The sequence below is a fragment of the Gorilla gorilla genome, chromosome 1 (genome assembly GCF_029281585.2).
Source record: "Gorilla gorilla gorilla isolate KB3781 chromosome 1, NHGRI_mGorGor1-v2.1_pri, whole genome shotgun sequence".
Classification (NCBI taxonomy): Eukaryota; Metazoa; Chordata; class Mammalia; order Primates; family Hominidae; genus Gorilla; species Gorilla gorilla.
Window position 1 is genome coordinate 228067932 of NC_073224.2, and position 16522 is coordinate 228084453.

A 16522-nucleotide genomic window follows, 5' to 3' on the forward strand; every position below is an offset into this window, starting at 1 on the left:
ACAGATATATATGTAATTGCCAACACACATATATATAATTTGACAAATTGTATTTTAAAGAAAGCAAAGAATTGAGCAGTGGCTGGATTGGTGTACAAGATCAAGGGTGGATTGAGATGAGAAAAATAACAGTGTGTTTGTGTGCTGGGTTGGGGGACTGTCCAGGAAGGGTGGACCCAGGAAGGATGGGATCTGGCCTATTTTATATATATATAAATGTGTGTGTGTGTGTTTCTTCCTGGAAAAAAATACACAAGAAACCAGGGTGGGGAACTGGGTAGTTGAATGACAGAGTGGGCAGGAGGAGAGAGATAAGGCAAGCGTAAGTAAAAACAAACACAGACGGTAAGAGATAGCATTTAACAAACAGCACTCCACACCGTCTACTTCCTGTTCCCTTCCCAATACTACTACCTCTCCTCTTCTAGATAGACGCGTTTCAGGAATTCCACCTATAAAGTCTGAAGGGCATTTAAACCCCACTCAGTAATTTGACCATCAACTAGGCTAAGTGGGCAAGAGGTGTGCTGGGGTGAGAGCCCCTGGGCACACGGGTATGTTTTTTCTGCTTAAGATGGAGATGGAATTACCAGCTCAGGAGACAGTTTACAACCAATGATGCATCATTCCTGTTTTCAGTCTGTTGGCATTTAAAAAATATTATAAATTTTTACTTTCAAACACTAAGAGCCACCGACACTGTCTTTGGTCATTTGTGAGAACGCTGTTGATATGATAACTAGATTAACAGAAAAAAGCTGAGGGTCAAATGTGAGCTGATGAAAAGTTGACAGGATGTCTCCCTTCCCCTAATACCTCTGCTTTTATTAACATCATGGATGTCATCTTCTCTTTTTTTTTTTTGAGAACGGAGTCTCGCTCTGTCACCCAGGCTGCAGTCCAGTGGAGCAATCTCGGCTCACTACAACCTCCGCCTCCCAGGTTCAAGCCATTCTCCTGCCTCAGCCTCCCAGGTAGCTGGGATTATAAGTGTGAGCCACCACGCCTGGCTAATTTTTGTATTTTGAGTAGAGACGGAGTTTCACCATGTTGGCCAGGCTGGTCTTGAACTCCTGACCTCATGGTCCACCCAAAGTGATCACTCCTGACCTTGCCCTCTCAAAATGCTGCGATTACAGGCGTGAGTCACCACGCCCAGCAGATGTCATTTTCTAAAATAAGACAATGGCTGAAGTGTGCGGCCGCTAACTCCTGTGCTGAGCGCACTGGGACGGACTGGTGGGGGAAGCCTTTGCTCAGCCCTGGACCACCAAGGTCTCTGCCGGGCTGCTCTCCCCTCGGCCTGCTTGCGTGTGCAAGTCCACGGGCACACGTTCTGCCTTCATGTCTTGGACTTTAAACACCCTGGGCAGCTGGCCAGGCCTTGGTTTTGTTTGCAGAGTTGCCTAATCTAATATTGGTATTTAGCAAACAAAGCCCAAACAAGGGAGAAGTAGGCCCCTCTTGCCTCTTCTGAGCTTCCAGGGCTCTCCAGTGGACCCAAGAAGCACCGTGAGATGCCCCAAAATTTCATGGCCAAATAAAGAAACTTGAGTCAACCTTCTCTGTGGTTGACAGGGAATCCTCAGAGCGGGAGTTTTGGGTCCAGGCCACCCCATGCAAGGAATCCTGCTAGGAGAAAATGGGTCACTCCTAGTGGGGCTGGCCTGGGGCAGACTGTGGGGTGAAGAGGGCTGGCCATGTGCCCCTGACGCCCCTTCCTCAGATGCCCGCTGCTCCCCCGCATCGTAGAGCCCGTGGGTCTTGCATTCTTGCGGGGGCAGCTCCCCCCTCTTCTCACAGCTCCTGGCTCCCTCCTGTCATCCAGATGTGTGTTCCATGGAGCTCTAAAATTAAACAGATGCATCTGATAGCGACCTGCCCTTCACCCAGCAAGACACTCCTGAAGCGCCAAAGCCCGTAGGTGGGCATCATCATGGTGGCCATTTGGGCCATGGTTGGAGATCCTGGAGGGCCTGGAGCAGAGGGGCCTTCCCTTCCCACGGGGCTCCGACCAAACCCCCGTCCCCTGGCGTGGCTGGTTCAGTTCCAACCCTTGTGCCCTTTGAGATCACCTCCAGCCCACGCTGGAAAGTCCACTCACCCGCCCTCCTGAGGAGCTCATGCGTATCCCAGGCTGCCACAGATGGTGACGTGCACCTGGGGAAGAAAGGCGGGTCATCATGGGCTTGGGCCACAGCTGCTTCTCGTGGACTGGACGGAGCAGGTGACGTGTCGGCCAGGAAGGAGGAAGGAGGCCCTCTCGGCCACGGACAGGCTCCAGGCTCCTCACATCAGGACCCAGGCCCTGCCCTCCCCGAGGGCCCAGGATCCAGACGCTTCCAAAAGTGCTCTCCTTGCATTTCCTGACCCGCCTCTACCGTGCTGTCCAATCTGACAGCCACCAGCTACGGCGGCGATGGAGGCGATGGAAATGCGCCTATTTGGAGTTGAGCTGTTCTGTAAGCGTGAAACAGGCACCACATTTCAAAGATTTAGTGCAAAATCACAACATAAAGCATCTCATTAACAATGTTTTCTACTGATTATACATTACATGATAATGTCTTGGACATATTGTCTTTAATTATTAAAATTAACTTTCCATTTCGTTTTCCTTCTTAAAAAACGGGTCACCTAGAAAATTTTATTTCTTTTTATATTTATTTATTTATTTATTATTATTTTTTGAGATGGAGTTTCACTCTGTCACCCAGGCTAGAATGCAATGGTGCAATCTCGGCTCACTGCAACCTCCGCCTCCCAGGTTCAAGCAATTCTCCTGCCTCAGCCTCCCAAGTAGCTGGGATTACAGGTGTGTGCCACCACACCTGACTAATTTTTCTATTTTTAGTAGAGACGGGGTTTCACCATGTTGGTCAGGCTGGTCTCAAACTCCTGACCTCGTGATCTGCCAGCCTCAGCCTCCCAAAGTGCTGGGGTTACAGGCGTGAGCCACCGCGCCCAGCCTATTTATTTTTATTTTTTAGTGACAGGGTCGTGCTCTGTTGCCGAGGCTGGAGTGCAGTGGTTCGATCTCAGCTCACTGCAGCCTCTACCTCCTGGGCTCAAGAAGCCTCAGCCTCCCTAGTAGCTGAGACTACAGACATGTGCCACGATGCCCAGCTCATTTTTTTTTTTTTTTAATTTTTAAAATAGAGACAAGTTCTCACTATGTTTCCCCAGCTGGTCTTGAACTCCTGAGCTCAAGCAATCCTCCCGCCTCAGCCTCCCAAAGTACTGGGATTATAGGTGTCAGCCACTGCTCCCAGCCCAGACAATTTTAAATTACATGTGTGACTTGCACTGTTTCTTTGTTTTTCTTTTTGGATACAGAATCTTGCTCTGTTGCCCCGGCTGGAGTACAGTGGCACCATCTCACTCACTGCAACGTCCTGGGATTACAGGCATGCATCACCATGCCCAGCTCATTTTTATATTTTTAGTAAAGATAGAGATGGGGTTTCGCCATGTTGGCCAGGCTGGTCTCAAACTCCTGGTCTCAAGGGGTCCGCCTGCCTCGGCCTCCCAAAGTGCTGGGATTCCAGGAGCCCGGGTGACTTGCATTATTTCTATGGGACAGCACTGGTCCACTTGGTAACGGTGGAAGCCATATTTCTCAGAATCCACTTCCTGTAGGTTTCAGGGCAGAGTTGTCAAGAGGGAAGGCACCCGTGACTTGAGAGGCAAAGGTGAGGCTGGCCTTGCTGACCAACACTGACCCCAGGCCCACCCCAGGCCCACCCCAGACCCACCCCAGACCCTTTGCTGCAAACTCACAGAAGACACCTCCCAAAGACGCCCACCCCAGCCCCCTCGGCAGTCCTCCCTGCCCTCCACCCCCGCCACAGCTGGGTGAGGCCTGACTCCTAGAAAACATCCTTTATTCCACAACAGACCTCATGGTTCTGGCTCCCTGTTGAACCCCGTCTGATCTCCACCTCTCCTGGGCCTCTGGAGGCCGCATCCAACACAGCTGAGAAGGTGAAGGTTAAGGTCTCAAAATACAGCCGGCCGCAGCTCAACAGCAAGAGGCCTCCTGCCCAGGCCTCTAGGGTTCCATTTCCTCTCCTGCCCACCACCCCTGGCTGTTCTCTCTCCCCTTCACTACCCACTTCCCCTCCTCCCCTCCCTGTCTGCTGGCTCCTTCCTTCCAGTCCACAAGCAGCTCAACTCCCTGCTGCTTTTAAAACACCAACATGGCAAAAACCAAAACCACCCTCCCTCCCACAGTCAAATTTTAAAGATAAATCTACACTCCCTTCTTCACCTTTGGATCCTATTTCAACACCAGGGACTGGCTTCTGGCCCACAACCCAGAGCCACCAGGGACAAGGCCACCAATGGCCTCATTTCCCAATCCCCGGCCTCTTTTCAGTCTTGCTCCACCTGACCTCAGAGCAGAGGTGGTCACTAGTCCCTCTTCCTCTGCCCTTTTCCCCACGACACCCCCTTTGTCATCCCCATCACTGACCCTTCCTGGATCCTCCTCCCCTGGCAGTTCTTACGTTGACATTTCCCAGGGTGCTGGCATTAGACCCTCACTTTATACCCCCTCTGGGTAAGGCATTCACGCCAGGACTTATTTAAACTACTGTCTCCCCCGTCTCTACTAAAAACACAAAAATTAGCCAGGCGTGGTGGCACATTTCTGTAGTCGCAGCTACTCAGGAGGCTGAGGCAGGAGAATCGCTTGAACCTGGGAGGCAGAAGTTGCAGTGAGCTGAGATCGCAGCACTGCACTCCAGATGGGGCAGCAGAGTGAGACTCTGTCTCCAAAAAATAAACAAACAAACAAACTACTGTCTCCAAAAGAATGACTCCCCCATCTCTACCTTTCTAATGCTGCTAACTGGATGCTCTGCAGGGCCCCATGTTCAATGTGTCCAAAGTGAAACCCGTCACCTAAGATGGCCTCCCAGTTCTCTTTTTTTTTTTGAGATGGAGTCTCGCTCTGTTGCCCAGGCTGGAGTGCAGTGGCGCGATCACGGCTCACTGCAACCTCTGCCTCCCAGGTTCGAGTGATTCTCTTGCTCAGCCTCCTGAGTAGCTGGGACTACAGGCGCCTGCCACCATGTCCAGCTAATTTTTTGTATTTTTAGTAGAGACGGGGTTTCACCGTGTTAGCCAGGATGGTCTTGGTCTCCTGACCTTGTGATCCGCCCGCCTCGGCCTCCCAAAGTGCTGGGATTACAGGCGTGAGCCACCGCGCCCGGCTATCTCCCAGTTCTCCATCTCAGGGAGCAGCCAAGGCCGGAGGCACCTTTACTCATTTAGGTCACTGGCTTCCTGTTCTCAAAGAGAAAATCTCTCTCTGCTCACTCCCATTCATGCCTCTTCACACCACTAACTCTTTTTTTAAAGCTTAGCTTGGCCATTACCCTCCTTTCACTCTGCATGATTCTGAGCTCCTCTAGGCAGCTTTGTGTGTCAGTAGTTTGTGGGTTTTCATTGCTGCGTAGTATTCCACCCTTATGTTATACTATAGTTTGTTGATCATAAAATGAATTGGAAAGTGCTTTCTTCTCTAGTGTGGATTTGTGTAGGGTTGATAGCAATTTTTCCTTGAGTGGAATTCACTCAAGTGAAGCCATCTGGGCCTGGATTTTTTGTGTAGGGGAAGGTTTTTAATTAAAAATTTAATTTCGTTAATAGATGTAGGGCTATTCAAATTTCCCGTTTCTCCTATGAAGTTTTGTAATTTGTGCCTTTCAAGAAATGTGTCCATTTTATCTGCATTGTTAAAGGCAGGAAGTTATTCATAATATTCCCCTGCTATCCTGTAAACATCTAGGATCTGTAACGATGTTTCTCCTTTTCTCCCCAGTGTGGAATATTTTGGGGAGGTTGTGGGGGGGACGGAGAGAACCAAAGCCTAATCCTCCACAGTAGAAAATCAGTAGACCACACCTGCAATTGGGAAAAAAATGCAAAAATAGGTGAAAACATGATATTCGGAAAAATAGAGTTAAATACAAGAAGATATTGGAAAAGAGTTCAAAGTAGCCGCCTCTGGGGACAGGATTAGTGTGGCGTGGGACACGGTGGGGCACAGGATTGGAAAACAGTTCATTCCAAGCTCCCATAAAACTCCAGTTCAGGGCTCTTTCATTCTGGATCTCCCCTCACCCACCTGCCCTTCCTTTCCCCAATTCAGGCTGCACTGAAGATGTTTCAGTCCTTTGGGGAACTTCTCTCATCAACTCCATAAGGGGCCTTGGCTTAGTCTGGTGGTCCCAATTGTCAGACCCAACTCCTCTCCCATCTCCAGGGATGACAGACATTGGACATCTCCCAGGACCCTTACCTTGGACCAGTGGTGTGCTTAGTAGGCTGGAAGCCCATAGAACTCTTCTGAGTTTTTTTTTTGTTTTTTGTTTTTAACAACTCTTCCTTTCTCAATATGACAAAACTACTTTCAATGACAAAAACAGCAATTACCTGCCAGGCACGGTGGCTCACGCCTGTAATCCCAGCACTTTGGGAGGCCAAGGCAGGCTAATCACCTGAGGTCGGGAGTTCGAGACCAGCCTGACCAACATGGAGAAACCCTGTCTCTACTAAAAATACAAAATTAGCCGGGCGTGATGGTGCATGCCTGTAATCCCAGCTGCTCGGGAGGCTGAGGCAGGATAATCGCTTGAACCCAGGAGGCAGAGGTTGCAGTGAGCCGAGATTGCGCCATTGCACTCCAGCCTGGGCAACAAGAGTGAAATTCTGTCTCAAAAAAAAAAAAAACCCAGCAATTACCTTTGCAGCAACCTAATATCTTCACTAATACTAATGAATGAAACAATAAGAATAAAATAAATGCGGATGGTGAAAATTTTTTATTGAACTTTAAAAATACACAATCGCAGTACAAAAGGGCACAACTACTTACTCTTATTACAGGTTTTTTGTTGGTTTGTTTGCTTTTTTGAGACAGAGTCTTGTTCTGTTGCCCAGGCTGGAGTTCAGCGGCGCGATCTCAGCTCACCGCAACCTCCGCCTCCCGGGTTCAAACAATTCTCCTGCTTCAGTCTCCCGAGTAGCTGGGATTACAGGCGCCTGCCACCACGCCGGGCTAATTTTTGTATCTTTAGTAGAGACGGGGTTTCTCCATGTTGGCCAGGCTGGTCTTCAACTCCTGACTTCAGATGATACGCTCGCCTCAGCCTCCCAAAGTGCTGGGATTACAGGTGTGAGCCACTGCATCCGGCCATTGCTATATATTTCTTATATTTACTTAATGATTTGAATTTTGATCTTTTGGTGATAGCCCTATATAACAAATGTCTATTTAAATAATTCTCCAGTAACTAATAAGTGGATTTTAAGAAGATCATCAGCAAAACGTACACTGAAATTGTGGCAATTATAAAATCATACTGCTAACATAACAATTTTCTTTACATTTCATGGATGAACTAAAATTTGCACTTACCAGACAAAAAGATTCCCCTTCCTAGTCTGGATTCTATTTCACTCTTTAAGGTTTTTTTTTTTGAGACAGAGTCTCTCTCTGTCGCCCAGGCTGGAGTGCAGTGGCACGATCTCAGCTCACTGCAACCTCTACCTCCCGAGTTCAAGCGATTTTCCTGCCTCAGCCTACTGAGTAGCTGGGATTACAGGTGCGCACCACCATGCCCAGCTAATTTTTTTGTTTTTTTAGTAGACATGGGTTTTCACCATGTTGGCCAGGCTGGTCTCAAACTCCTGACCTCAGGCGATCCACCTGCCTTGACCGACCTCCCAAAGTGTTGGGATCACAGGCATGAGCTACTGCGCCTGACCTCACTCTTTAAGTTTTAAAACACAAATAAACTGCAAGTGAGGTCGGGGGCAGTGGCTCACACCTGTAATCCCCGCGCTCTGGGAGGCTGAGACAGGCAAATCTCAGCTTGAGGTCAGGAGTTCGAGACCAGCCCGGCCAACATGGTGAAACCTCGTCTCTACTAAAAATACAAAAATTAGCTGGATGTGGTGGTGCATGCCTCCAATTTCAACTACATGGGAGGCTGAGGCAGGAGAATTGCTTGAACCTGGGAAGTGGAGGTTGCAGTGAGCCGAGATTGCGTCATGGCACTCCAGCCTGGGCAACAGGAGTGAAATTCCGTCTCAAAAAAAATAAATAAATAAAATAAAACCGCAAGTGGTCACACAGAATGACAGCATTGAAGCAACTCAAGTCCCATTGCTTTGTCTTAAAATCTGTTTAAATGCAGGAATATGTTGGAACAGGGGGGTTAGGGACTCCACTGTGCCCCGAGCAAGCCTGAACAATTCCAAACCATTAGAACATTCTCTTGAAATGAAGGTGTGTTAGCTGAGTCCACGCTTGGTGGGCGCCCACTGCATAACCGGCAGATCTCAGAATTAACGTCCACGTGGTGTACAAGGTTTACTAAAGGAAAAGTACTACAGTGTGCTAATTTAAAGCTTGCCTACATATCTACTAAAACTCACTGGAATTTCAACTCACTAAAGATTTTTGAGGGGAGGAGAATTTTATCTCCACCCGAAATCTCCAGATTTTGTTTAGAATTGCCAAGAGCACAGTGATAGTAAAAAGCAGCCGGCTTTTAGTCCTAGTTTTATTATTGTTTTTTAATTGTTTGCAGGCTGGATCTGCACTCTTTCTCCAGCATGCAGGCTCCTACTCCCACTGACCGCCCTTGTAAGTCACTGTCATGGGCCAAAGTTCCATGGCCACTGTGTCATACTCACGATCTCTCCTTAACCTGCCATTGGCGCTTCATCCTGCCTAACTTTGCTCCGTCTGAAATTCCAACAAAACTTACAGGCAATGTCCTCTACATTGTTGAATACAACATATGTCTTACCTGGAGTTTTAGTGCCATGCAATCCAGTTGACTGTGTCTTCCTTCTCGAAGCACTGTCTTTTTTTTTTTTTTTTTTTTGAGATGGAGTCTCACTCTGTCACCCAGGCTGGAGTACAGTGGCATGATCTCGGCTCCCTGCAAGCTCCACCTTCCGGGTTCACGTCATTCTCCTGCCTCAGCCTCCCAAGTAGCTGGGACTACAGGCACCCGCCACTGCGCCTGGCTAATTTTTTTTGTATTTTTAGTAGAGACGGGGTTTCACCGTGTTAGCCAGGATGGTCTCGATCTCCTGACCTCGTGATCTGCCCACCTCGGCCTCCCAAAGTGCTGGGATTACAGGCGTGAGTCACCGCGCCTGGCCGAAGCATTGTCTTTCTATTTTGCCAGCCACCTCTCCAGTTGCTCCTTCGCCATCTCCTTTGCTCGTGCTCCTACACACATCCACTACATGCTGGAGCTCCTTAGGGCTTGTCCAGGCCCCCTTCTCATCTCAAATTCTACTCTCATTATCATCAAATCTGCCCCCATGGTTTAAAACACATCACTGGTTGCTTAAGCTAGAAACCCAGAAGCTACCCTTGATATTTCTTTTTCCCTAATCTCTCTCTCTCTTTTTTTTGAGACAAGTCTTGCTCTGTCTCCCAAGGTAGAGTGCAGTGGTGCAATCTCGGCTCACTGCACCCTTGACTTTAGGACTCAAGTAATTCTCCTGTCTTGGTCTCCTTAGTAGCTGGGACTACAGGCGTGTGCCACCAGGGCCAGCTAATTTTTTTTTTTAGAGATGGGGTCTTGCTATGTTGCCCAGGCTGGTTTTGAAGTTTCAAACTCCTGGGCTCTGGTGATCCTTCCGCCTCCATCTTCCGAAGTGTTGGGATTGCAGGCCTAAGCCACGGTGCTTGGCCCCTAATCTGTGCATGAAATCAATCTCACTGGTTTTTCTGTTCTCCCTCAAAAACATATCCGGATTCTATTGGCTCCCTTCCACCTCTCTGCCCCCATCCTCATCCAAGCCTCCTTATTTCTTGCCTGGGCTATTGCAGCTGCTCTCCACTACTAACTCATGCTACCCTGTCTCCATCTGCAGCCAGACAGGTATTTCTTTTGCGATGCCAACCTCACTGTGGAACCCTCTGCTTATAGCCTCTCCTAGCGTGGCTTACAGAGTCCAACATGACCTGGCCTAGCTGCGCCCCCCACCTCCTCTCATTGTGCTCCAGCCAGTCCAGGGATCCTGGGACTCAGCTGTGCTAAGCAGGTCCCTGCCTCAGGGCTCCAAACGGACACTGTCCTCTTCCCAGTGCCTCGTGAACTCTCCTCACTCTTGCTGGACTCAGACCATCCGCCTCTTTCTCGGTTGAGTCTTCCCTGCCACACCCTGACGTCCACCACTAGTATAGCTAGCTCAGTGAGGGCAGCAAGAATGCCACCCTATTCACTGTACATCCATGCATCCAGTACAGAGCCTGGCACCCAGTACGTGCTCAAGAGCCGGGGCTGGAAGTGCCTCCCTGTTGCTGGAGGGGCAGAGGGTTAGGTTCTGTAGCATCAGAGTCACGTGTGTTGTCTGGGAACACCTAGGGATGCTCGATCTCTGTGGACAAACCATGGAACAGATTGAGAGTTGCCTTTCTGCAGGCTTTGCCAAGCTTCCCAGAAGTCTCTGTGTACCCCTTAAGCGTCTTAGGAAAATACGCCCAAAAGGCAGGAATTTTCCCTCTAAAGTGGCCCCGGGAGCTGTTTCAGCACCCGCCCCCTCCCGTCTCCCACACACCCCCTCCCTTGGGGGCTCACTTGCCCGGGGTTTCCAAGAGCCAAGTTGGTCTAGATTCACACATTTCCTCCAAGTCAAAACGTACCCGTGACCTTTCTGTGCTTTTGAGTCAGACCAGAATAAGCATGAGGTGTGAAGTTTTAGGAGCCCCTGGGAGCTGCTGACGCTGGCTGTGCTCCTTGGGTAAGACTGTGGGAGAACACGGTCTGGCTCCTCTCAGCGACAAATGGGTTGGCCCCGCTCCTGGGCGTGGGGCAGGCAGCTCTGCAGTGCAATTGTTCCAGCGTCAAATCCTTCTGAAGTTCCAACTGGAGTATTTGGAGGAAGCTTAATTAAGACTGCTGTGTTCTTCTCTTTCCTTTCTTCTAACTTTGTTTACTTTAAGCACTTACTGCACTTCCAAAGGATATAGCTGGAGTTAGAGACTCTGCCCCGCAGGCCACTTGAAGATGCAAGGCAGTCTCTCCCACACACAAAATAAGATCCTGTAGGACTTAATTCAGACAGTCTACAAAGTTCTGTGTGTCTGTCTGTCTATCTCTATTTGCATGTCTCAAAGAGATAATATACTTTTGTTTCATATGTTCATGGAACATTTATTTATTTTAGATGGCGTCTCGCTCTGTCGCCCAGGCTGGAGTGCAGTGGCACGATCTCGGCTCACTGCAACCTCCGCCTCCTGGGTTCAAACAATTCTTCTGCCTCAGCCTCCCAAGTAGCTGGGACTACAGGCGCACGCCACCACGCCCAACTAATTTTTTTGTATTTTTAGTACAGACGAGGTTTCACCATATTGGCCATGCTAGTCTTGAACTCCTGACCTCATGATCTGTCCGCCTCGGCCTCCCAAAGTGCTGGGATTACAGGCATGAGCCACTGAGCCTGGCCCTGGAACATTTACATAAACTGATCAAGTACTTGGACAATAAGAAAATTACAATGAATTTTTTTTTTTTTTTTTTTTTTGGTCAGAGTCTCACTTTTGTTATCCAGGCTGGAGTGCAGTGGTTATGGCTCACTGCAGCCTCAACCTCCCCAGCTCAAGGGATCCTGTCACCCAAGTAGCTGGGACTGAGGCATGCACCACCACGCCAGGCTCATTTTTGTATATTTTGCAGAGATGGGGTTTCACTGTGTTGCCCAGACTGATCTCAAACTCCTGAGCTGAAGTGATCCGCCCACCTTGGCCTCCCAAAGTGCTGGGATTACAGGCGTGAGCCCCTGCGCGCAGCCCAGATGTTTTTAGAGTGTAGAAATCTTCAGGTTACATTTATTTACTGATCATAATCCAATAAAATTCAAAACATTAATTTAAAGGAGATAATTTGGCTGGGCACAGTGGCTCATGCCTATAATCCCAGCACTTTGGGAGGCTGAGGCGGGAGGATTGCTTGAGGTCAGGAGTTCGAGACCAGCCTGGCCAACATGGTGAAACCCCATCTCTATTAAAAATACAAAAAATTAGCCGGGTGTGTGGCATACCAAGTCCCAGCTACTCGGGAGGCTGAGGCAGGAGAATAACTTGAACCTGGGAGGCAGAGGTTGCAGTGAGCCAAGATTGCACCACTGCATTCCAGCCTGGGCGACATAGCCAGACGTCGTCTCACATAGATAGATAGATAGATAGATAGATAGATAGATAGATAGATAGATAGATAGATAGATGGATAGATAAGATAATATTTGGAAATTAACCAGTAGGTAATCCTTAGATCAAAGAAGAAATTAAAAGCAAAATTAAAGACTACATAGAAAGCAATAAAAGGAGAATGCTTAATGCCAAAATTAATGAGGCAAACTGAGTACCAGAGGAAAATTTATAACCTAAAAATGTCATTATTATTCAAGAAGAAAGATGAAAAAAATACAGCACTACAAAACAAAATACTTACCTTAGAAAGCAAGAATAGTAAAATAAATCAAAACAGGCCACGTATAGAGAACAAAAGATTAAAGATGTGATCAATAAAATAACAAAAAGTAGCAAAGAAAAGTACATTTCGAACCGGTTCTTTGAAAAGAACACTAACATCCTCAAAAAGTTAGTTATGAAAAAAAAGTAAAAACACGCAAGATAAGGAATGAGAAAGGAGAAATAACCAGATATGAGGCCTTAAAATAATTGTAAGAGAATACATGCAACTGTACCAGCAACAAATTCAAAAAGTTAAGAGAACTGAATGATTTAAAAAAATCAAATGTTACCAAAATTGACCTATGAAGAAATGGAAAACTTGAATACTCCAATAAACAGAGTAGAGTGTGGGATGATGATTAAATGGCACCACTGAAAAGAGTTCTAGCCCAGGCGCAGTGGCTCATGCTTGTAATCCTAGCACTTTGGGAGGCCGAGACGAGCGGATTGCCTGAGTTCAGAAGTTCGAGACCAGCCTGGGCAACACGGTGAAACCCTGTCTCTACTAAAATACCCACCCACAAAATTAGCCGGGTGTGGTGTCGGGCGCCAGCTACTCGGGAGGTGAGGCAGGAGAATTGCTTGCACCCACGAGGCAGAGGTTGTAGTGTGCTGAAATTGTGCTACTGCACTCCAGCCTGGGTGACAGAGCTAGACTCTGTCTCAAAAAAAAAAAAAAAAAAAAAAAAAGAGTTCTAGGCCAGGCTCATGTCTATAATCCCAGCTCTTTGGGAGGCCGAGGCAGGAGAATTACTCGAAGCTAGGAATTCGAGACCAGCCTTGGCAAAAAGCGAGAGACCTGCCTCTACAAAAAAGAAAATAAATTAGCTGGGCATGGTGGCATGTGCCGGTGGTCCCAGATACTTGGGAGGCTGAGGCAGGAGGATGGCTTGAGGCCAGGAGTTCAAGACTACAGTGAGCTATGATCATACCACTGCACTCCAGCCTGGGTGACAAAGCAAGACCTTGTCTCTTAAACAAAAGTCAGGTGCAGTGGCTCACGCCTGTAATCCCAGCACTTTGGGAGGCGGAGGTGGGCGGATCATGAGGTCAGGAGATCAAGACCATCCTGGCTAACACAGTGAAACCCCATCTCTATTAAAAATACAAAAACAAAATTAGCCGGGTGTGGTGGCGGGCGCCTGTAGTCCCAGCTACTCGGGAGGCTGAGGCAGGAGGATGGTGTGAACACAGGAGGCAGAGCTTGCAGTGAACCAAGATCGCGCCACTGCACTCCAGCCTGGGCAACAGAGAGAGACTCCGACTCAAAAAAAAAAAAAAAAAAAAAAGGGCCAGGCACGGTGGCTCACACCTGTAATCCCAGCACTTTGGGAGGCCGAGGCGGGCGGATCAGGAGATTGAGACCATCCTGGCTAACGTAGTGAAACCCCGTCTCTACTAAAAATACAAAAAATTGGCCAGGCGTGGTTGCAGGTGCCTGTAGTCCCAGCTACTCAGGAGGCTGAGGCAGGAGAACAGCCTGAACCCGGGAGGCTGAGCTTGCAGTGAGCCGACATCGCGCCACTGCACTCCAGCCTGGGTGACAGTGAGACTCCGTCTCAAAAAAAAGTTTTATAACCCAAGGGTTTACAGCCCGCTTTTATCCAAGCTTTGAAAAACAGAACAGAAAATTCTAATGTAATTTAAGTATTGTAAGCCAAATGGTGTTAAGTTCCCCAGTCCATTCTACGAAGACAGCATAATTTTCATCCTAAAGTCTGATGAAGAGACCGGGCACAGTGGTTCATGCCTATAATCCCAGCACTTTGGGAAGCTGAGGCAGGTGGATCAGTTGAGTCCAGGAGTTTGAGACCAGCCTGCGCAGCACAGTAAGACCCGATCTCTACTCAAAATAAAAAAAATTAGCCGGGCAAGGTGGCACACGCCTATAGCCCCAGCTCCATGGGAGGCAGAGGTGGGAGGATTGCTTGAGCCCAGGAGTTCAAGGTTGCGGTAAGCCAAGACTGAGCCACTGCCCTCCAGCCTGGGCAACAGAGTGAGACCCTGTTTCAAAAGAAAAAGAAAGGTTACTCTGAAAAAAAGAAAATTATAGGCCCCTTTCACTTAAAAAGTGCCAAGACTCAAAATATTAGCAAAAAGAGCCAGGAATGTATCAAAAGAATAACAAACTAACACATTTATCCAAGTGGAATCCATTAATTCCAGGGATTAAGAGTGGTTCCATATCAGGAAATCTATCAACATGTTACTTAAACAAAAATTAAAGGAGAAGAAACAGTATAATAATAAACTGTTCATAATAACAGATGCTGAAAGGCATTTGCTATAATTCAGCAAATGCCGTTCCTAACAGTAAATCCAAATGCCAACAAACAAAACGATGGTCAAATTCGCTGCTGGGGACACGCAAGATAAAGTAACAATGAACTATCACTTCGTACCCATCACACAGGCAAGAGGCGCAGAGATGGGTGCTGCCCTTCACATTCCTACCAGCACTGGGGGAAAGTGGTCTGGAACATACCTCCTAACTAATCAGCTCCCGGGAAAGGACTGCACAGAAATAGAACTGGCGTGTAAATGCATACATAGGAGGGCATCTATTGCTGTGTTGATCTTCGGGGCAGGGTGGAAGCAGCTGGAAAGCAAAGTGAATGCCCATTGAAGCAGGAATAGGTGAGTAAATTATAGAACATTTACACCATTAATGAACATGCAGCACTTCAGAGAATAAACTAGAGTGATACCAGCCTGAGGGAACAGTGAGGAAAAAAAAGCAAGTCACAAAACAGTGTTTAATAGATTCCATTTTTGTAAACACAAATGTTAGGAATCTATGAATATGTATATCTGCTTATGAAACTATACATAATTATATAACGTGGTGAAAATTTGGGCGACACACAAGGTTATTAATTTTGAGGTGGAGTGGATGGAATAGAGAGGGGCGATACAGTGGGGGGAGCAAGAAGGGAAGACTACTTTTAAAAAGTGTCAGTAGGATTATTCAGCAGTGAGTTTTTTTTGACACAGTCTTGCTCTGTCGCCCAGGCTAGAGTACAGTGGTGCAGTCATAACTCACTGCAGCCTTAACCTCCTGGGCTTAAGTGATCCTCTTGCCTCAGCCTCTCAAGAAGCTGGGACTGCAGGCATCCATCACCATGCCCGACCTTTTTTTTTTTTTTTTTGTAGAGACAGGGTCTCCCTCTGTTGCCCAGGCTGGTCTTGATCCTCCTGGCTTGGCTTCCTAAAGCGCTAGGATTACAGTCCCTTTCTTTGGTCTTTATGATTGCTTTTATCATGCCCTCAGCCAGAGAGCCACAACTTGGATGATCTTCAAGGCCCTTGCAGATGCGAGTGCAATCTCACTTCCAATTTCCTGAAGAAGTGCTCTTCCAGGTTAATCCAAACTTCTAAATAATAATGAACATGCTTGGGTGTGTGTTCAGGAAGCACTTTCTGTGCTTAGGGTCTTGGGATGCAGTGTCCAGTGAACAGCAAACATCAAGTATCTCTTACGGTGCTAGAAATCACATTCTTGATCTAAAGAGCTGGGGGTGAAAGCTGTGTTTGCAGCCAACCAATACCGGCAAGACGGCTTGCTGAACTCGGCTGAGGAAATGGAAGATCGTCATACACGTACCCTTTCTATGTCAATGACATCCCCGTGCTCTGGAGTGCCTGGCTGGTTCACTGTCAAACACTGACTGCCCCACTGCATCTGTGAACCCCTGAAAAGAGTCTAATTGTGTGCACATGTGGGGGTTGTTAACCACACCTCCCACTGTCTCTCCCACTTGGAAGGGGCATAGTCTTCAGAAGCCGTGCTTTGGTTTGGAAAGCGTAACCCTTCCCTTCTCTAGGCTTTTGGATTTCTGTTGACATTTTGTTCTGATTGGCTCTTGGCCAGTTCAACTGGGCAACGGTGGATGAGGTACTTGAATAGGTGAGGGGAACATTTCTCGATTAAAGCCAGTTCTTTGCCTGTTCTACAACACTGAAGCTGTGCAGCTACATGTGGCCAGACAAAAATACAACCAGGCTGCCCGA

General features: G+C 47.8%; 1 long non-coding RNA gene across 1 annotated transcript; it reads right to left on the reverse strand.

Moving 5' to 3' along the window:
- Positions 1 to 756: 756 nt before the first annotated feature.
- Positions 757 to 4425, reverse strand: LOC134758543 (uncharacterized). Its single transcript, XR_010133826.1, has 3 exons — positions 4271 to 4425; positions 2105 to 2460; positions 757 to 1847 (listed from the first exon to the last, which is right to left on the reverse strand). It is a non-coding gene; the product is annotated as an uncharacterized lncRNA (long non-coding RNA).
- Positions 4426 to 16522: the final 12097 nt, after the last annotated feature.